The following is a 24,029-nucleotide window of genomic DNA, read 5'->3' on the forward strand; positions in this document are numbered from 1 at the left end:
GCGTCCTTACCCAAAAAATAGAAATAGTAAATCGTACCATTGGTGTTCACCCTGTCTTCAATTGTTACCACTAACCTGCTTCATCTACTCCCATCTCCTACGCCCTTCACTACCGGCCAACCACGGTAAGAAACCATAGAGGGAGAAAAAGAGCGACGACAAAGGAGAAGAGAGCAACAACTCAAGTATTTTTTATCCTAAAAATTTATATAAATGCTTGGAAAATAATATTTTAAATCAGTTATTAAAGAAGTTTATTTAAAAACTAAATATTTTAAATCGATTGTAAGAATAACCGATTTAAATTCTAGCAAATCATTTTGAAACTTCAATTGAATTACGAAAATGTAACTGGATTCAAAATAAGGCCATTTTAATCCACATTACACACCGATACACACACATATTCTTCACATACTATTTAAGTACGGTTGTATAGACTTGTAGGCCTCACGTTTTATTTCGTTGTTTGTCTCATTCAAAGATTAAGGATGTGGGACAAAATTACTCCATCAGTTTCTTTTTAAATGTTGTTTTAACATAAATTTTTTTAACTAAAGGTAATGAATTGCTGTATTTTTTTTTCTTTCCAATTCTACGCTCATTTAATCTACGATTTATTTCTCTTTCCAAATTAATTTAGCATATACGCTCTTCCTATTTCCATAAAATTTTATTGAAAATGTGAAGTGGAGTTATTGAGAAAAGAAAGGTATAATTGATAAATTGAACTTTAAACCATCAAAATGACACTTAAATAGGAAAAAAAAAATTCTTTTAAAATGACATCTAAAAAGAAACGGAAAGAGTAGTAGAAATCGTTAAACTTATGCCTCCATATCACTCATAAATCCAATTAGTAGAATATTATAAGTTCACATATGACAATAGCTACTAGAAAAAAGTTGAATTATCAATGAAAAATTAGAAGTGGAAGCAAATGAATTATCTCTCGTATATTTTGAGGTTAAGTGTAAGAGATGCAAATATTAGAGACTAATTTTAATCTTGTCTCCCCTTATTTTCGTGAATAACTTAATTTAAAGGAACTTAATTAATAGAAACTTACCCACAGAAAATTCAAGGACAAGAACAACGGTAAGAACGGCCCAAATTACATTTTCACGAAAACCATAGAAGGATGGATGAAAATGATGCAAAATATAAATCAAAACTAATGCCAATCCAACCTTGAAGGAATGAATAATCCTTCTAGGGTCATCTTGGCCAATCTCTTTTACCATATTTGTGACCTTCACTAAATTAGCCCATAATTTCTTAACTAAGGTTCTTAAGGTATGTGTGAAGCTTGTAGTGTCTTCAACATTTGGTAAGATCATTTTGGAATATATTGCTTTGAAATTTACGTACTATGAACTTAGTCATATTGTCTTGAGCTAAGGGCACATATATATATAGGGCGGATGCTGCCATGGACAAATGGTCCATATGGGGCCATGTTTAATTAACATTGGATGATGAAGGTTTACCACATCATACATGATACACCACTCACACAATAATCCATCCGTCCCAAAACAATTGTCCCCGTTGACTCTTGACATTTATTTTGACCGTATTTTTTTTACTATTGTATAAAGACAATTATTAGCAAATAAGATATTGTTTGATTTGTCTCAATGAATATTTTTACAATATTAAATTTTTAATTTTTTATAATTTTTCATGAAAGAAAACTAAAGATATTAATGAATCAAATTATGCATTGATATGCGTAAAGAACCATTGTTTTGGGACGGAGGTAGTAATTGCTTTCAACTCCTCCTTTTTTCCCTCTCTCCTTCACTGCCCACTAGTCTGACACTCACCCTCTCCAATGTGACACATCACGCTGCTTCAAAATAGAAGCACCGCTCCCTCCGTACCACAATATAAACAAGAACAATCAAAAACAATAAAATAGAAACAAAACAACAAAAACAATAAAAAAAAACTATAGAACGTTTGGTCAATAAAAAAAATATAGAAATAATAATATGAATACAATAAAAAAAATTATATGTGAATCTATGTATAAAAATATGAACAAAACAAGAACAATAAAAAGCTTATAGAAAGTTTTAGTCAATACAAAAAATTATAGAAAAAAAAAGATAAATACACATAAAAATAGGAATATAAAAATAGAATCATAAACAATATTTTTCATATAAAAAAAAGAAAAACAATATTGCTACCAAGTTGTCGTTGGAGGAAGGTAAATGTAATTTTCTTTGTAAGCGCTCTTTGAGTCCTAGGGTCATCCCTGCCTCGGTGCCTTGGGCTAGGGCACCATCCTCTCACCCTAAAAAAAGAAAAACAATATTGCTACCAAGTTTATCACTCCCTCCGTTCCTTTTTACTTGTCGTGTTGGAAAAAATAATTTGTTTTAAATTATTTGTCGTTTTGAATCAATGATAAATATTTGTCCTGTATTTTATTATATTTATCATCGATGAGAACTAATATTTCTATTACTTAAAAAAAAAAAAATTGTTATGCACAAACCCTTTTATTCTATAATTTTTTATGCTTGTATTCATGTATTTTGTTTTGTTCCTATTTTTATGCTTATTCATTTTATTTTTTTATATTCTTTCTATAGTTTTTTTTTATCTTGTTTTTTCTATATTCATTCTACAATTTTTTTATTGACTATAATTTTTTTATTGTTTTTTATTTTGTTCTTATTTTGTTCTTATTGTTTTCTATTTTGTTCTTATTTTTATATCCATTGTTAATTACTCTTATGTTTTTTTTAATGATACGTACTCTTATCTTTTCCAATAAAACTAATTATTGCTATATATTTGAAAAACTAAAGTTTGATATTTTTTAAAATTTGTTTTGATATTTGTCAAAAAAAATTTGTTTTGGTATATAACATATTAAATACCTTACCAAAAAAAATAACATATTAAATTTTTATTTTTTTACATAATATATTAACCGGAGGGAGTAATTAATTACTTTAGAGTCATGCTAAACAGTGACCCCGAGACAATAGTTAAACATACTAAAAAATAAAATAAAAAGACAAAATTAATGATATGAATGTAACTTTTTACATCTTTAATAGGTTGAATGCACAAGTTTCAAGATAAAATTTCTATATTGGTAGACTTAACTAGTGTTGGGGGTACTGTTTAGCATTTCCATTACTTTATTTACAAATTTAAAAGATAAACTATAAAATTCAAAAAAATTACAAAATCGCAAATTTAATCTCTGCAAAAAATTAATTAAATTAAATAAAAATCTAATCCACATTTACGTATGCATAGTCTACACCCTTATCATCTTTGCCACTTTGCTTTCACAACCACACTTCTCTCGTTATCCCTTCAATTCAATTTATGACACCTTTACTTTTTGGTTTGTTATTGTGATTGAAGATTCAATTTGGTCCCTTATTTTTAAAACGTATTAATTTGGTCTCTTACGTTTTAACTGTTTGCATTAGTTAGTCCTTTCTGTCAGTTTTGTCACATGTGACAACTAATTTGCATATGTGGACAGATACGTGGATACTTGGACACATTGACACGTGTATAGTTCAAACGGTGTTAATGACAAAATTAACGAAAATGAATAAATTGAAACCTAATGGAAACGTAAGAGACCAAATTAATACCTTTTAAACATAAGAGGTCAAATTAAAACATAAAATAAACGTAAAAGACCAAATGTGTAGTTAAACTACTTCTTTCTATTATTTTTTACTTTTTATTTAAGTAAAAAATACGTTACATAAGTTAACAGTTTTTTTTTTTAATAAAATATGTTAAAAAAATTTAGTGTAATATATATGAGAGTGATGGAGAGAGAGAGAGTTGAGATGAAAGAAAGATAATGTGTTGATGGTGCATGACATTATTATGGGTTGTAGATTAATCTAAAGGCAAATTAGCCTATTTTCATCATGGACCATTTGTTAGGCTGGTCCATGTTAGAATTAGTGTATATATGCATTGTATGATAAGAAAGACGTGTATCACGTGTCACACATTTTTTATTTATTTTTGGCATTATGTGTCACACTCACACATTAGCTTGTTAATGTTTTAGTTTTTTTGACTAAGCTTGTCAATGTTTTAGTTGTTTTCCAAAATAGTACTGCTACGTACTTTTTAAGTTGTTAAAAAAATTTGTAAAAAAAAAATTGTTAAAAAATTATTCTTTATTACTTATTTAAAGAACTGAAAATTAATAATACATCAACCCAAAAATATATTTAAGAAAACTTTGTTGCGAAAAAATGGCTTATTATATATTGGGGACACTATCGAGTTAAAGACTACACAAAGAAAATTTATTATTGACGCTCAAAAATTGTTGATTACCATGAAAAAAATTGGATGGCTTTTAGGATGAATGTAACTTATGGTTAGAGGATTTTTACTTTGGAATAACAATCTATCCTACTTTAAAACATAGATTGTGGTTGGTGCAGTAAAAACAATAGTAAATGCAGTGTAGTCGGCTATATAAGAACCGTCCGATTAAAATTAGATAAGAGTTTTAACATAGTAATATTTGAATCTGACTCAGCAATTGTTGTGGATCTTATCGTCAAGGGATGTCTGATCAATCACCCGAGCGTGACTATAATTTCCCGCATTAATCGCCTTAAGATGCAAGATTAGGAGATGTCCTTTCATCATATTTATAGGCGCAGACAAACCAGGTGCAAACTGCCTTGCGAGACACACTCTTACTATACCTACGGGTATCCAAATTCTTCATAATCCCCCGCTGGGTTGTGTTAGTCTTTTGTGGCAGGATAGTGTTGGTTTCCATTTTAGTCATAGAGTTCCTCTTTAGTTTGGCCTAACAACTTCCATTAATTGTAGAAAAAAACAATTTAAGCTTGGATTTTCTATTTATAAATAAAGGTTATGTTAATTTGTGCCCTAAGGGCACATGTTAAGCTACCTAAAAGTAAAAATATAGCATTTAATGAAATAAAGAATTTAATGTTTAGAAAATTGAATACACCACAAGTTCAATAATTTTTTTCCACATTTATCTCCTTAAAATGTAGGTGAATTCTTCGGTACACATATTATGTGGATGTGTACCGGTACACCGCTGATGTGGTTAACAAGTAATATAGTAACTAATGCAGATTTGTCAAAAAAAAAATTAATGCAGATTTTGTTTCTTTATTAAGTTTTTTATATTAAACACTACTTTTTAATATTGGCAAATGTATCCTTCCAAGATAAATCAAACCATGCATAATATCTTTCAACTTATATATGATTTTCAACAAATTCAAATATTTTAATAATATTCTAATATCTTATAAATAATATTATTTTAGTATTTTGTATTTTCTTAAAAATTAAAATATGATTTTAATAACTTTTTTAATTATTCAAACAAAAAAACTTTTAAAATTATTAATATGATTGATCCAACTACGATTTTAATATTTCAATATTATTACCTTTCTATTTTTTTTAATATTATTAGTTTGTAAAGATTAATATTCATTTACCACCTAATCATTAGTGCATATAATTATTAAAAAATATTTATTTTTTAGTAAAAAAAAAACTTAAATTTTTTAATACGTTTATATATTTATTGTAATATTGTTAATCTTTAGTGATTCGTTATATTTTACAAGATTAAATAAGTTTGTTATCGATACAAAATTACTAAATTTAATTTTTCATCTTCATAAGAAAATGTCATGTTTTGATCCCCACAAAATGTTTATGCATGCAATTTTGGTCATGTTGTAAAGTTGATGTATATTTCTGATGATTTTGCAAATATGTATAGCGTATTATAAAAATTTTGTCCAAAAGTAAGGAGCACAAAATTTGATTTCTAGGTCAAAATATTCGTTACTTTTATCTTGATATTTTGATTTACAAAATTCATATTTAATTCGTCTCATATTAAAAAATACTAAAGTTTTGTAAATGAACTTTTGATATTGTTCTAGACATGCTTAATTGTCGAAATTTAAATTCATAAGTTATTGTTAGTCCAATTAAGTGATATTGAACGACATGCTTAATTGTTAGTCTCATTCCCACTTGGTCAAGTTGAATAGTGAGATTGAGAATGTTTGATCTCCTTAGTTCCTTTCGGTCTAATTGGTTGTGACTTAACAATCCTTTCATAATAACTAGGTTTCTGGTGTAATAGTTTGTCCAACAATATGAGATTGAACAATGTTAAAATTCAACTTTTTAAGTGTTTATCATTTCAATTAGGTCAAGTTGAATAGATTACCTGAGATGAATTGATTCCCTATGTCACAATTGAGAAAATTAGTTGAGACTTAACACTCATTTCATATGAATTACGTTTCTTGAGTCATAGTTAATCTACCTAGTTGATGTTGAACTGTTACATTGTCGACATTTAAATTCTTAAGTGTTTTACATTTCAATTTAGTCAATATTTATTTCTTTGGTTCTTATCGGTAGAATTGGTAGCAACTTAATAATCCTTTTCTGATAACTAGGTTTTTGATTCACAGGTAATCCAATTAGTTGGCATCGAAATATTATATTGCTAAAAATTTAAATGTCACGAGTCTCGTTCCAATTAGGTCGTATTGAATTGTTTGAGAAAAAAAAATTAAAATCAAACACGTACAATACAACTGAAGTTGTCCTGTCAAGTCCCTTAAGTTTTAGCATATCAAACGCACCCTTAATCATAGTTGGTAGAATTACTCTTTTTTTTTTTAAGAATCACACACTACATGAAAACCTCAATTTTCTAATAAAACTTGTTGAGAGCTTATGTAAGTAAAGCCCTCAGACTTATTAGGGGGCTTCTATGGTACATATGAAAAAATTCAATCTACCGATACATTAGATCAATTAATAATTATTTATTAAATCAAAAAAATTAGTTGCCGATTATTGTATTTCAGAGATAATAATTTCATAAGAAAAGACACAATTTCAATGTTTTATAAGCAATACACAAACGTTTTTACATTTTTTCATAAAAAAAAAATCAATATTGACTATTATGAGTGACAAAATTTTTATTTTTTTTATAATTTTGATAAATAGTATTTAGTTATTATAATATTTTAAATGATAAAAAATGATTTATTTTGGAAAAATATTCATTTACCTAATAATTTAATGATCTAATATATCGGAAAAATATTCATTTACCTAATAGAGGTCTGGATAGGGTTCAATTTGAAAGCAACTCGCAGGTTTTAACTGAAGCTATTCGAACGAGGCATAGTGATAATTCGGAATTTAGTTTAATTGTTGCTGATATTATCTAAATTATGTTATCGTGTATAAACTTTGAAGTGAAGTTTGTTAGGAGACAAGTGAATATGGTTGCTCATTCACTTGCTCGGGCGACCAATTCTTGAGCTAGTTTTCGTAGATTTGAGATTATTCTCTTATGTATTGAAGATTAACTAGTTAATGAAAGGCGTTAAGTTTGTTTGATTAAAAAATTAAAAAAATTTGAAGGAATATTTTTAGTAAAGGGTAATTTTGGTAGAAACTCTCAAATATCTCTAATATTGTACAAAAAAAATATTTGAGAATTTCTACAAATATATATATATATATATATATATATATATATATATATATATATATATATATATATATATATATATATATATATATATATATATTTGAGAGTTTTCCATAAAAAAAAGGTACCGTATATATAATATTTGAGAGAGTTTTTAAAAAAATATATAACATTTGAGATATTTGAGAGTTTCTACCAAAATTACCCTTTATTACAAATATTTTCTCACCTCCCTTTCACTCCATCTACTTCGAAACAAACAAACCCTAAAGGAAAATGTTACTCCATCCGATTCTATATATAAGAAAAAGTTTATTTTTTACATTCATTGTAAAATTGATGTATCTAGATAACATTATAGTCTAGATACATCAACTTTACATTGAATTTAAAAATAAACTTTTTCTTATATATAGGATCGGAGGGGGTATTTAGTAAGAATTTTTTGATGCAAGAAAGAGAAGAATGATACCCACAACCTAAAACAAAAAAAAAACAACCGCCGGAAATTGAAAAACCTCGAAATTGCATATATGAAACAAAAATATGAACTTTACGATAAATTGAAAGAAATGCTTCAAAATGAGTGATGCTATAAGTATAAAAAATAATAGAAATTGATGAAAAAAAAAACTCTTTTGTAAAAAAAAAAACCATTTTGAAATTTTTGTAAATTAAAAATCTCATCTCATTTAAAACATCTCATCTTTTTTTTTTATTTATTTTTTTTTACAAAACATCTCTATTTATTTTGACAAAAGACAATTTAGGAAATTTCTTTAATTTCCATTTTAAAATTTTTGTAAATTAAAAGAGTAATTTAGGAAATTTCTATTTAAAGAAGTCTTGAAATGTCATGTTAAATTATTATTACATGTGGACCAATTAAAATTATACACCTTAACAGTGTACCGGTACACGTCCACATAAGATGTGTACCGGAGTGCTCACCTAAAATGTATCCTTAATAGCACAAGTTAACATTCTACTATAAATAATTTATATCAACTATAAAATCTGATCTGTCCGATTTTAATTGGATAGTTCATATGAACATACAGACTGCATACTACACTAAATTCAAATCCTTAAGACATATGAAAGTAAGTTAGGATATCTTCTTTCCTTTCACTGTATATTGACAAAAACTCTCGATATATCTCTTTTAAAAACACTACTTTAATATAAGTGTATTACTGTAACTTAGTTTTTTTTTTTTTATATATTTTTAAATTCATTTTATTCCTTTTCATTATTACATTATTATTGACTTTCAAACTAAAACAGCGGACATATCTATATTCACCATCGAGGACATGACATCAAATATTCCTCATTCACATAAACCATTACACACATACTTTCTTCCCGGTTCATACTTTCCCAGTTCATACATGATATACTTCATATATGTTTGGCTCTTTTATAGGTTTTAATTTGCTCTCTTACACTTAAGAAATTTAACAGAAAAACAAACTTATAATGTAAGAGACCAAAATCAACTAAAAAATTTTAACAGATAAAAGATCAATTTAAAATTTAAAATAAACGCCTAAATATGCAATTATAACCATATATATATATATATATATATATATATATATATATATATATATATATATATATATATATACCGTGGCTAATAGACCGTGGCTAAAGAGCAAATAACCATGGCAAATGCATTTCTTTACCCACAGTGCAAATAACCGTGGCAAATAGACCCTGGCAAGAGCGATTTTTTTTAGTGTAAACATATAAGTTGTCACATTCATTAAATGATGTGGTAATATATTATTATATGCATCTGTAAAATAACTTTACACTAACGTTGCATATGAATTAAACTCTATCTTGTTTGCAAAAAGGGTTATTTTAAATATAAAAAAAAACCTATGGTTAGATGGGTGTATATTAATTTTAAACCTATGTATAGTTTTTTTTTATCACTATATCTAATATAATGTTAAACAAATATCTTGTTAAATATAAAGGTTTTTAGAGTTTAATTAGTAGATATGCATGATCAGTGTAAATTAACTTTATACTGACATTCAATAAGAATGATTTAACTTTTTTGTATTATATCAAACAAGAAGTTGGATAAAAAGGGATGACTTGACAAAATAAAAAGTTATCATTATTGATTGACAGTGTAAAATTATTTACACAGTTAATGTATTTTTTTTCTTCATGCTTTTAACAACACAAATTTTAGTTGACATTTATATTTCCAAGAGTTTGAAAATTTTATGTTAAGTACGTAAAAAAAAGAATTTGACATATTTTGACTTTTTTTTTTGTACATATATTTTGACTTTATTTCCCTGTTAAAAAAAAAAGTCATACTTTTCATATCTCTCAAGTCATTTATCTCAATAAGATATCTAGAATGAAGGCAGTGGTAGACACTAGACTCCATGCAGTTCCGGCAAAACATAATTAGAGATTCCAAATAGGTTTTATTGTGATGACTTATAAAATTAAAAATTACATAATGATTTTATGAAAAATAAATAAAATATGTAAATATTGCTAAATCTTAACTTGTGTGATCGACTCTTGGACCGGCCATGATATCTCCCTGTTTGTAATGAATAAGGGCACAGTACACAACACCACAACTCGATTTACAAGTAGAAACGCAAAAATAATGGATAGAAAAAAAAGTGACAAATTGAATTGTAAAATAATTGACATACAATATAGTAGTATTAATTACTAATTAGAGAGTCCAATGCACACATGATTGAAAATTGTTACTTATATCAACTTATCTACTGAGTCAGCTATTGACAAATTTAATGATTCTGGGATTATTTTACATAATCCTCTTAACAACTGCGAGACCATTGTGTAAATACTAGCTAAGTATGTCTTAATCATATTTTTTACACAAGTTTCTTAGTTTGAGCTTTAATTTTTGTATACTTTATATTTAAATTCTTAGAATTGGAAGTTGAGCCTAACCCAACTCTACAAAACCAGCTTGTAAGGTGGAGATTACCTTCACTTATAAATACATATTTATACCATCTTATAACAGATGTGAGACTTCTTAATAGATCCCCTCAGACCCAGCGTTATTGGGCTTGAGACACAGATATAAATGGTGGATGACTCGGTCAAAAACTGGGTAGCACACGGCTCAACGAATCATAAAGAGACTCGAATATTATCTTAGAATTGAGAATTAGGCCTAATACAATCTTACAAAACCGCCTTGTAAGGTGAGAATTACACTCACTTATTCATATTTATGTCATCTCGCGACCGTTGTCAGACTTCTTTAACTTCTTTAACATAAATTAAATTAAATGATCTACTGTATTGGTTGGTAAAAAATGTAAGCATTACTAGGAACTCATTACGTGTGGAGTTAATAGTAGAAATATGTTATTATTGGTTAATTTGTGTTAAGATTGAGAATTTTTTAACATGTGAGACTGAATTTCGAACCTCCTTCTTAGAGAATTTTTAATAGTGATACTATTTTGGGTTATATTTTGTATTATTTATATAATTTATACATATTTTACTTTAATAATACAAAATTATGCAACTCCTAATCAACTTATACTTCTAACTTTTTTTTTTGTTACAACTTATACTTCTAACTTATTTTATAGAAATTATTTAAATTGATCCATTAAATAAGACAATATTATGTATAAAAACAAAATAATAGTAATAAATTGATGACATAATACCTTAAATAATTATTTGACTTTTTTTATACTCACCCAGCCACGTCATATAAATTTCTGCAATAGAAAATTTCTTGTGTAGGATTGCACCTAACAACACATTTTTAGTCATAATTAACTATCACACATGAAGACCTAATTTTTTTTTGACAAAACATTAAGACCTAATTAAATCTAAGAAATTTAAATTCATCTAAGAGACCTAATCTAAATAAATAGTATTAAATAAGATATAGAAATTATTTAAATTGATCCATTAAATAAGACAATATTATGTATAAAAACAAAATAACAGTATTAAATTGATGACATGATACCTTAAATAATTATTTGACTTTTTTTAAACTCACCCAACCACGTCATATAAATTTCTGCAATAGAAAATTTCTTGTGTATGATTGGACCTAACAACACATTTTTAGTCATAATTAACTATCAGACATGAACACCTAATTTTTTTTTGACAAAACATTAAGACCTAATTAAATCTAAGAAATTTAAATTCATCAAAGAGACCTAATCTAAATAAATACTCGTAGTAAATAAGTAAACAAAATAGAAAAGAAAAAACGATAAAGAACTTCAAGGGTGGCAGCGTTATACTCTGTTCTAATATTCTTCCTTCCTCCTGCGCAGGTCCGGCCCTGGCAATGAGTGTCATGACTTAAGCCCATTATTTTAAGGAGTCCAATTTTTTTTATTATGCCTACTATTATATAAAAAAATAAAAATTAAAACAATTATGCTTAATTTATTATGCCTATATATATATATATATATATATATATATATATATATATATATATATATATATATATATATATATATATATATATATATATATATATATTACTTTGATAATATGGCTTAACATTTTATATGTTAAAATTTTAAAATTAAGTGTTTGAATTTTAAATAGTAAAATTTTGTCTAAATTTTAAAATTTTCATGAAATAATATTTCATTTAATATCTAATGACACATTCACTCCAAACCAACCTGCTCAGTAACGAATTGGATTCATTCACATTTGTCATAAAAAATACAGGTTCTACACCCAACATAAACCAATTAAATTTGATTGGATTGGATAACGACTTTGATCAAAGCTAGCTCAATTTGACCCAGAGACAACCCTAATAAATCTCATATCCGCAATGTAATTTATTTTTAGTAATTTATGTAATTTTCATTGAATTATATATAATATTAATTAAATATGTTTTTATTTATTCATCAATTAATTTCTACAATTAAAAAAAATGGCAGCATAAATCTATCACTTCCTTTACTGGTGATGGTTTAAAATAGTAGGGCAGTTTTGTATATGTTTGAAAATATAGTAGATTGATATTTTTTTAATTTAATTTATATACATCGTCAGTGTAAAGTTATGTTATACATGCATCTAAGAACATATTGACACATTATGTATTATCTTTGCTGTTTAAGAAAAAAAAAATCATGTGTATTGTGATTATAACACTACAAAAAAATGCCTTTTAGCCACGGTCAAAACCGTAGCTAATGGTGTCATAGACCGTGGCTAACAAACTTTTCCACGATAATTTTGAGGGTGGCTTATCCTGCCATTGCAAAAGCCACGACTAAATTTGGTTTTTCCCACAGCAATAACCGTGGCAAATATTGTTCTTTTTTTAAGTTGCTCTGCTTTCATGCTTTCTTTTGATCTTTCTTTTCTTACACTATTCAAATACAACAAATAGATATATTCAAACTTTATTAACACTAAATTAAAAAAAAAAAAACCATTTTTTTTAAATTTCTTTACCCACAGTGGCAAATAACCATGGCTAAAGAACGAATTTTTTTTGTAGTGTAAACAGAACAAATAACCATGACAAATGCATTTCTTTACCCACAGTGCAAATAACCGTGGCAAATAGACCGTGACTAGAGTGATTTTTTTTGTAGTGTAAACATATAAGTTGTCACATTTATTAAATGATGTGGCAATATACTATTAGATGCATCTCTAAAATAACTTTATACTAACGTTGCATATGAATTAAACTCTATCTTGTTTGCAAAAAGGGTTATTTTAAATAAATAAAAACCTATGGTTAGATGGGTGTATATTAATTTTAAACCTATGTATAGTTTTTTCTTTTTTATCACTATCTAATATAATGTCAAACAAATATCTTGTTAAATATAAAGGTTTTTAGAGTTTAATTAGTAGATAGGCATGATCAGTGTAAATTAACTTTATACTGACATTCAATAAGAATGATTTAACTTTTTTGTATTATATCAAACAAGAAGTTGGATAAAAAGGGATGACTTGACAAAATAAAAAGTTACTACTATTGATTGACCGTGTAAAATCAATGTATTTTTTTTTTCATGCTTTTAACAACACTAATTTTAGTTGACATTTATATTTCCAAGAGTTTGAAAAAAAAATTAAGTCAAAAAAATGAATTTGACATATTTTGACTTTTTTTTTGTACATATATTTTGACTTTATTTCCCTGTTGAAAGAAAAAGTCATACTTTTCATATCTCTCAAGTCATTTATCTCAATAAGATATCTAGTTAATGAAGGCAGTGGTAGACACTAGACTCCATGCAGTTCCGGCTAAACATAATTAGAGATTCCAAATAGATTTTACTGTGATGACTTATAAAATAAAAAATTACATATGATTTTATGAAAAATAAATAAAATATGTAAATATTGCTAAATCTTAACTTGTGTGATCGACTCTTGGATCGGCCATGATATCTCCCTGTTTGTAATGAATAAGGGCACAGTACACAACCACAACTCGATTTACAAGTAGAAACGCAAAACTAATGGATAGAAAAAAAAGTGACAAATTGAATTGTAAAATAATGGACATATAATATAGTAGTAATTACTAATTAGAGTCCAATGCACACATGATTGAAAATTGTTACTTATATCAACTTATCTACTGAGTCAGCTATTGACAAATTTAATGATTCTGGGATTATTTTACATAATCCTCTTAACAACTGCGAGACCATTGTGTAAATACTAGCTAAGTATGTCTTAATCATATTTTTTACACAAGTTTCTTAGTTTGAGCTTTAATTTTTGTATACTTCATATATTAAATTCTTAGAATTGGAAGTTGAGCCTAACCTAACTCTACAAAACCAGCTTGTAAGGTGGAGATTACTCTCACTTATAAATACATATTTAGACCATCTTATAACAGATGTGACACTTCTTAATAGATCCCCTTAGACCTAGCGTTATTGGGCTTGAGACACAGATATAAATGGGGGATGACTCGGTCAAAAACTGGGTAGCAGACGGCTCAACGGATCTTGAAGAGACTCGAATATTATCTTAGAATTAAGAGTTAAGCCTAACTCAATCTTACAAAACCGGTTTATAAGGTGAGAATTACACTCACTTATTCATATTTATGTCATCTCGTGACCGTTGACTTCTAACTTCTTAACATAAATTAAATTAAATGATCTACTGTATTGGTTGGTCAAAAATGTAAGCATTACTAGGAACTCATTACGTGTGGAGTTTATAGTAGAAATATGTTATTATTGGTTAATTTGTGTTAAGATTGAGAATTTTTTAACATGTGTGAGACTGAATTTCGATCATCCTTCTTAGAGAATTTTTAATAGTGATACTATTTTGGGTTTCAAACATTAACATGTAATTCATATAATATTTTGTATTATTTATATAATTTATACATATTTTACTTTAATGATATAAAATTATGCAACTCCTAATTAATCAACTTATACCTCTAACTTATTTTATAGAAATTATTTAAATTGATCCATTAAATAAGACAATATTATGTACAAAAACAAAATAATAGTATTAAGTTGATGACATGATACCGTAAATAATTATTTGATTTTTTTTATACTCACCCAGCCACGTCATATAAATTTTTGCAATAGAAATTTTTTGTGTAGGATTGCACCTAACAACACATTTTTAGTCATAATTAACTATCACACATGAACACCTAATTTTTTTTTTACAAAACATTAAGACCTAATTAAATCTAAGAAATTTAAATTCATCTAAGAGACCTAATCTAAATAAATACTCATAGTAAATAAGTAAACAAAATAGAAAAGAAAATCGATAAAGAACTTCAAGGGTGGCAGCGTTATACTCTGTTCTAATATTCTTCCTTCCTCCTGCGCAGGTCCGGCCCTGAGCTAAGGCAATGAGTGTCATAACTTAAAGCCCATCATTTTAAAAAATAAAAATAAAAACAATTATGCTTAAAGAAAGATGCAAAACGTGACTGAGGTCCAAATTTTTTATATACCTGGTGAGGAGGTTCAATTGGTAGAAAACGTGATTAAACATAATTGGTAGGATTACCAAAATAGAATCCGCAGAACAAAAACGAAACAACGGCACCACTTTTGCCTTTGTACACCTTGAGTTTGTTTCCTGATTTTCTAATTCCTGCATTTTTGTAAGGTATGTATAGATGTTATAGCTTTTTCTTATTTATGTTTTGGTGTTGTTTTGTTTTTTATCTTCCTAATTTTATTAACAAGTTATTTAACTTATTTTCAAAATTGTTAATACGTAACGGATTTTTTTTCCATTCAATTTCAACTATTTGAATCTTACAGTTTTTCAATTCTTCTTCGAAGTCAGCATTCTACTTCAGAGGTGCTAAGTAGCAATGTAAATTTGAATCAATCAAATGAAAATAATAAAGTTGATGATAATTCAATTTGGTGATGGCGGTAGACACTAGTGCCGGAAGAGTGCTGACCAAGGTTGTCAGATTCGAGAGTCTACTCAGACTTGAAAAGGGTCGTAGACTCGATTCGTAGACTCGTACGAGTTTATGGAAACTTAAAAATGAGTTTCAAAAGCCTATAAGTTACTTATAAATGACATATGTATAAAATGGAACACCAATTAACATAAAATTCAATTTTCAAATAAAAATTCAATTTTCAAACTCCAAACAAACTTGTCAACAAAAAAACTCCATAATAAAACAAACAAAATAGCAAAGCTCCGGTGAAATATATATGATAATTGCTTCAAAGATCAAAAGCTCCGGTAACATCATCATCATCATTATCTTCACCATCATCATCAAACTCTGCCCAGATAAAACACTTTCTTCGTCATTAACCAAAGTTGGATTGCTTGAACTTCCACTTAATTCAACATTGCTACCACCATCACTTTGCACAACATTGGTAATAATAACATCAGGTTCCTCAACATTGTTAGCAGTAACATCAACTTGTTCAACATTAACTTCAGTTTGCTCATTATTTTCATCATTAAGATCAATTTTTCACCAAATACTTAAAAAAATTAACCTGTTAAAAATATTTAAGATTTCTTTGGCCTAAAAAAAGACAAAACATATTTTATTAACCAAACACAAACACAATAAAGCAAGTGATTGTGTTAAAGTGGAATTGTTCACTCGCTAACGGTAACAATATGTACTGAACCATTGATATCAGAAATCGGTTGCACGGTTCCACTATGAAGTAACTCGCATGGCACAAAATTCACAAGCGAAGCTAATTTATCAACAGCTTCACAAATTTGCTCAACACAAATCACAATATCAATAACCAATGATGCAACCGCAGAAGCCGGTATTATCTCGAAATGATCGGCTCCTTCCCACGGGTTTGTTCTTAGTATAGATTTAAGAGATTCAGAAGCACTTTTAGCATTCAAAACATGAGATTTTGGTGTTGATGACTTAGACATTTTTTTAATCATCAATGAAGATTCTCTTAGGGCCTTCCCTGACTCCAAGCTAATATTTGTGCATGATTCTTGAATCTTGCTTTGAAATTCATATGGAGTACTCTGTATCACAAACCACAAAAACAAAGTTAGCATATATATATATATTATGTCACTTGATGGAGATATACACTAAGAGCTTCAATACCATACTTTGGAATTGTGGAGATATACACTAAGAGCTTCAATTTTGTAAGCACAAGACCGTGTCAAGTTCCCGATCTTTAAGTATTGCTTCCATGGATGGCGAAATCCAAATTTTCCATGACGAGGTTCCCATCTTGCCAAAACAGCCTATTAAATGAAATAACTGTATAGATTAATCTCTCGAGGTAACTGATATTTATTTAATGGATTATCTTTATCTAACAAATGTTTTTTAATATATATACATCGGCTAGTGATCGAACTCAAAACCAAATTATAATACACACTGATGACGATGTACATTTTTTACAAATGTAAAATGTGATTGGACATATGTAATGTATACTAATTCTTAAATTAAATTGATGTTTGTTTTTGTTGTTGCAAAAAATGCTATACTAGAGAACATAGATATTGGTCTTCACCATTGTTTCTTCACTGCTTTTTGAGGAGAGGACACTTTTATATCTTTCGAGAAATTGCTTATCATTCCCAGCTTCTATATTCTCTAAATTATTGAAGTATTCATCTCCAAATCCTGCGTGTGCCACCATTATTAATTTTCATTAGTATACATACATACATACATACATACATACATACATAGTCAGGATCAATTGACACCAACTAGTTTGATGTCAAATGTTACACATCTCAATAACGTTTTAACAGATATAAATTTTATAAAATCCACCGTTGGATTGAAAGTTTATATCATATAGATCATTTATGTAAAACTTCAGACAAATTCAAAATCATTTGATATGGTATTGAGGTACATCAAAATTAATGGTTTGACTCTTCTTTTATATGTCGTTAATCTTTATGTGTCGCAATAGCATATCAAATTATTTTGGATTTGTCTGAAAATTAAGAGAGCATGTTGTTTTGTAATTGTTCAAACCTAGTTTAAAAAGTTAATTTCATTTCAAGTTAGTTGGTTGTAATTAACTAACTTGCTAGTTAGTAGTTGATTAGTTGATTACTTGCTTATCAAGTTAACCACCTATCTTTTGTTTTCTATAAGTAGAAGTTAGAACAAAGTGTGTAAACAACTTTTTCTCATATTCTCTAATCAATAAATCTCTTTTCTTTTCTCCCTAAATCTTCTTTCTCTTCTTCAATAACAAAAAATATGTGCTTGGTCTCCAAGAGATGATTGTCTTCATAAATATATTTTTGGGTTTTTTAAAAAGTTTAAAAAAAATAGCAGATGACTAAAGGTCTATACTATATAGCTAAGAAAGAAAGTTGTTACAATTTAAGGTCATATACAAAATAAAAAAGAAGTTAACTTAAAACGAAAAAATATGTTGGCAACTCAATATATATATTTTTAAAGTAATTTAGTGACTAAAAATTCCACCTTTAAGAATAAGTGAGAGCATCAGAGTTTGAAACTCCGACCCCTTGCATATATGATATAATGTCTTTGCCTCTTAGTCTCTCTCGGCACGTCTGGTGCTGAGGAGATTTCTTGTTTATATATATATATATATATATATATATATCATTTTAATTTGTTCAAAAGAAAAAATGTAATGTTCCTGCCAACTGGGCTAATCATGTCATATATCATATATTATCGAAAGTCTATAATGCAAATGATCGATACACAGTGTGGGAGTATCATAAACTCTAGAGTGGCAAGTTCAATTTATCGCGATAAATTTGATTAAATGTCAGTATAATATATATACGTACCTTCTAAAAAGTCTGCAACCTTTTCAATATTACCAGCAATCATATTGTGAAGATCCTCTCCAATCCAAACAGGACATATGAAAATACACACCGTAATAGCTATACAACTTCCAATTATGATTGTAAATAACCTCTCATAAGCAACTTCTAGAAGTTTATTACCAGTCATATCCGAAAGAGATATCAAACAGAAGGTTAAGATGAATATGATCATTCCATAATCATATCTTGCCTTCAATTTAGGGGAAAATCTCATAAATGTGACTCTTTCAGCTACAAATTGAAAGAAAAACCAATTAAATTCTCTTCATGTACCACGTAACTAATAGTGCACATTTAAAATTAATAGTAAGTTTGACAGAATCACGAACCGCGTAATTTATACTTACCTATCACAAAGACAAATATTGAAGTCATTACAACCTTTCCTTTATCCCCACAAAGAGTAGCTATTTTGTTGCTCGCAACACCAAGAGCACCCGCTATCCACGTGGCCAACATTCTATTGAAACCTTTTCCGAGCGTAGCACCTGATAATTAATACAATTACTATTTCTTTTAAGGGTCGCTAACAAGAAGGACATGTTAAGGAACTAAAAATGGAAAGAAAAAAAATTATTTTAAAAAAACAAAAATTTAAATTTTTAAAATGTTAAATAATCAACTTTTTAAAAAATATTTTTAAAATTAGTTTCTTACCCTGATATATAGCATTTGTGTTTTCTTATCATTCATAACGTTAATCCAATTAGTAGATCATAAGTTCACACACATGACTATTGGTCAACAACAAAAATAGTTCACACATGACTCTACTAAAAAATGTTGAATTATTATCAATAAAAAATTAAAAAATTAGAAGTTGAAGCAAATGAATTATCTCTCTTATTTTGTGGTTAAGCATTTCTGATGGTTTTCAGATGGAACATATTTTGAGTTTTATATAGAATTAACAAGTAGTTCTTTCAATACTACGTCGTATTTTACAATTGATATTTATTTTGCTTCAATATAGTTAAAAAAACATAAGGTACTTAAGGTATATTTAATAATAATAATGATGATATATTATATTATTACAGCTAAATATATACCGTACTTTTGCAAATTTTATTATACTCATTTTATCATGTCAAGTTCCTCCATTGAAGAGGAAAAAATAAATAAAAGAATCTACCTTCTATGAAACTCATTAAGATATCTTTATCGGAGATACTCATGTAAGGGATGTACATATTAAAGACTAGTTTTAATCTTGTCTCCCTTATTTTCGTCAATAACTTAATTAAAATAAAATTAATAATAGCAGAACTCAAAATTTAAGTTCGGTTTGGTAGGAACATCGTATTATGTATGTAGGGATAGTGTTTGAATCTGAACATCCCATTTATTCACCTCATTGTGAAATTTCTAGCCACTATATAGATTTCTTAACAAAAAATAAACAAAAAAAGGAACTTAATTAATACTTACCCACAGAAAGTTCAAGGACAATAACAACGGTAAGAACGGCCCAAATTATGTTGTCACGAAAACCATAGAAGGATGGACAAAATTGCTGCAAAATATAAATCAAAACTAAAGCCAATCCAACCTTGAAGGAATGAATAATCCTTCTAGGGTCATCTTGGCCAATCTCTTTTACCATATTTGTGACATTGACTAAATTATCCCATGATTTCTTAACCAAGGTTCTCAAGGTATGTGTGAAGCTTCTAGTGTCATCAACATTTGGTGGGACCATTTTGGAATATTGCTCTTAATTTTGGGTAATTAAGGTGCTTGAAAGTTCACAAAGAAATGCAAGATTGGGAAGATATCTTTGGCTATGTAATATGAACTTAGTAATATTGCTTTATAATTTTACGTACTATGAACTTAGTGATAGTCTTGAACTATGGGCAGATATATATACATGTATGTATGATAAGGAAGACGTGTATCACGTGTTATATTGTTTTGGGGACTTAATTGAGTCATTTTTCGAGTTACTTCCTCCTTGACAAAACTGTGGCACTGATTTATAATACGGTGTTTCTCTGATTCTTTTTATAAGAAATATTTTGAAAAAATCATACAGATCAAGGAAGCACATTTAACATAATTATTTTTATTTAATATTTTTATAAATTTAAATTTATTTCATGTATACCCTTATTTAATTACTATTTATTCAACTAACTTACTTATTTTTAAATTCTCTCTCATAATAAATAAGGGCATAAGTAAAATTGAACATTTAGAATATTTAAAAATTGGTCAAAATTTCTTATAAAAAAGGCCAAATTTTTTCCTCATAGTGTTCATTATAAAATGAACCGAAGGGAGTACACCATATACATTAATTATACAATAAATCTAAATTTGAGACTTTTGTTTGTAATCATTTATTTACAATTTTTTAATAATAGTTAATAAGCACGTATCAATTCCTCCAGCTCAAAACTTCTTAAAAAAAATTAAATTGGTCCCACAAATAATCCTATATTTCACCAATAACTTAACATCATTATAAATAAGTACCACAAAATTATATTTTAACAATGAGTGAGAGAGAGAGAGAGGGGGGGGAGAGAGAGAGAGAGAGAGAGAGAGAGAGAGAGAGAGAGAGAGGATGCTTAAAAATAGGTACTCTCCGTTGAAGATGGTCTTTAGAGCATCCATAATAGAGCTCTCCACTTTTAAGTATTTAAGAGCATCCAAAATGGAGAACTCTAATTTTGAGTACTTAACCGGGTCTCACGTGGACACATCACTCATTTATTATTTTTTAATAATAGTACCTAATAGGTAGTCAACTCCTCCAACCTAGCACTTCTTAAAAAGTTCTAAATGGGTCTCATCAATAATTTCACATCAATTCAAAAATGTGTGTGGGTCCCATAAAAAAATATTTTAATCTAAAATAAGGTGGGTCCAAGAGGAGAGAGAGGGTTCTTAGGTGAGAAGTGATACCTAATAGGTACTCAAAGTTGTTTTGCTCCAATGGTAGTACCTAATAAGTACCATGAGTACCTAATAGGTACTACACTTGGAGATGGTCTAATTGAATCTCATATGTATGTACTTAAGGCGAGTTTCAAAGGAGAGAGAATTTTTTTAATGTAGAACCAGTATCTAGTACTCCCCGTCTCAAAACGTTTAGGGCCTATGATATCAGCAGAATAACAATTATCCTCAGTTATCCTCAGTTAATAAGCACGGATCAATTCCTCCAACTCAAAACTTCTTAAAAAAATTAAATTGGTCCCACAAATAATCCTATATTTCACCAATAATTCAACATCATTATAAATAAGTTCCACCAAATTATATTTTAACAATGAGTGAGAGAGAGGGAGAGAGAGGGAGGGAGAGAGAGAGAGAGAGGATGCTTAAAAATAGGTACTCTCCATTGAAGATGGTCCTTAGAGCATCCACAATAGAGCTCTCCACTATTGAATACTTAATTGAATCACATATGTACTTAAGGCGAGTTTCAAAGGAGAGAGAATTTTTTTAATGTAGAACCAGTATCTAGTACCCGTCTCAAAACTTTTAGGGCCCGTTTGGTGCGCAGGATAAGATAGTGACAGGATATGATATACAGCAGGATAATGATATATAGGATAAGATATATCAGCAGGATAACAGTTATCCTCAGTTATCCTATCATGTGTTTGGTGCACACAGGATAACAAACATGATAACTATTATATCATATTTTTAATACATACTTGCTCATAACAATGTGATAAGATACATAACATATTTAAATGACAAAATTACCCTTGTAAAACAATTTTAATTTTTAAAACTTATATTGCAATACCTTGAATTTTATAAATAAAAATATAAATAAGTAATCAAATAACTTTATAAAATTTTAAATAAAAATCATGAGAAAATAAACAAATTAAATTTTTTATATGAATCATGTTCAAATAAATAACTCAAGTATACATGTTAAATAAGCTAAATAAATATATGATATATCTCATACGTAAATAATAAGACTACCATTGCAAAAGAATTATATTTAATTTGTTATTAAATTTAAATTAATATCCTTATTTTTCAATTTTTTTAATAATTATTTTACTCTAAAATATTGTAATTTTAGTAGAATTTTGCTTTTTTAAATTATATAAATTACAAAATTACCCTTGTGAGAAAATCACATATATTTAAAATTTAATTATTTTATTATTAATTTACTACCAAATTATTTTATTATTTATATTTTATTAATTTTTAGTTTTTAATTTTAAAATATATTTTATAGAATAAATCAACAATTTTTTTTCTCATCCTATCATATCCTGCTGGTAACCCATCTCAAATTCAGGATAAGAATTTTAATTAGAGAGACAGGATATGATAAGCTTCAGAATTAACTTATCAATGTTATCATATCTTGTTGTGTCATCAAACACTGGATTCAGACAGGATATGATATAGTTATCTTATCTGTCTCTTATCCTGTGCATCAAACGTGCCCTTAGAGATTTGCAAATAGATTAAGAAATATTAAAGTTTAATAAGTTAAGTCTTTTTTTAGCATTACTTTATTAAAAAATAGAATGTTCATTTAATAAATGCTTTAATTTTTGTAAGGATACAAAAGGTAAAACATCATTAATTGTATATTAGTTTTAAGACAAAACTAAAAAAATAAAAGATTTAAGCCACTAGGTTTGACCTAGTGATGAGAGGTTCGGGTAGTACGTTATAGGTCATATGTTCGATTCCCAACTTATTGTAAAAAAATAAATCAAAAATTTGAGATGAAAGGAGTACTCAATTTTATTTAGCTCCAATAAAAATACATATTAGGTAGCAATGCTTAAAAAATAATTACGATCACTATTGGAGATGGTATTACTATTAGTTATTTCCAAAATAGAATCTGCTTTTTAAGTTGTTAAAAAAACATTTTTTTATTAATTGACGTAGTCGGTGCTCCCAATTGTACTTACATGAAGATGCACATGTAGAAAGTGATGTCTATGTTGGGGAGACTATGGAGTTAAACACTAAAAGAAGAAAATTTATTAATGGGTGGCTTTTACCATGAACTTGTAGTTAAATTAGATTAGATGGGTGTATATAGTTTTTTTTTTTATCATTATTTAAGATAATATTAGACAATTTTTTTGATAAATCTAAA

This window comes from Trifolium pratense, linkage group LG7 (assembly GCF_020283565.1).
Source record: "Trifolium pratense cultivar HEN17-A07 linkage group LG7, ARS_RC_1.1, whole genome shotgun sequence".
In the NCBI taxonomy this organism is placed as follows: domain Eukaryota; kingdom Viridiplantae; phylum Streptophyta; class Magnoliopsida; order Fabales; family Fabaceae; genus Trifolium; species Trifolium pratense.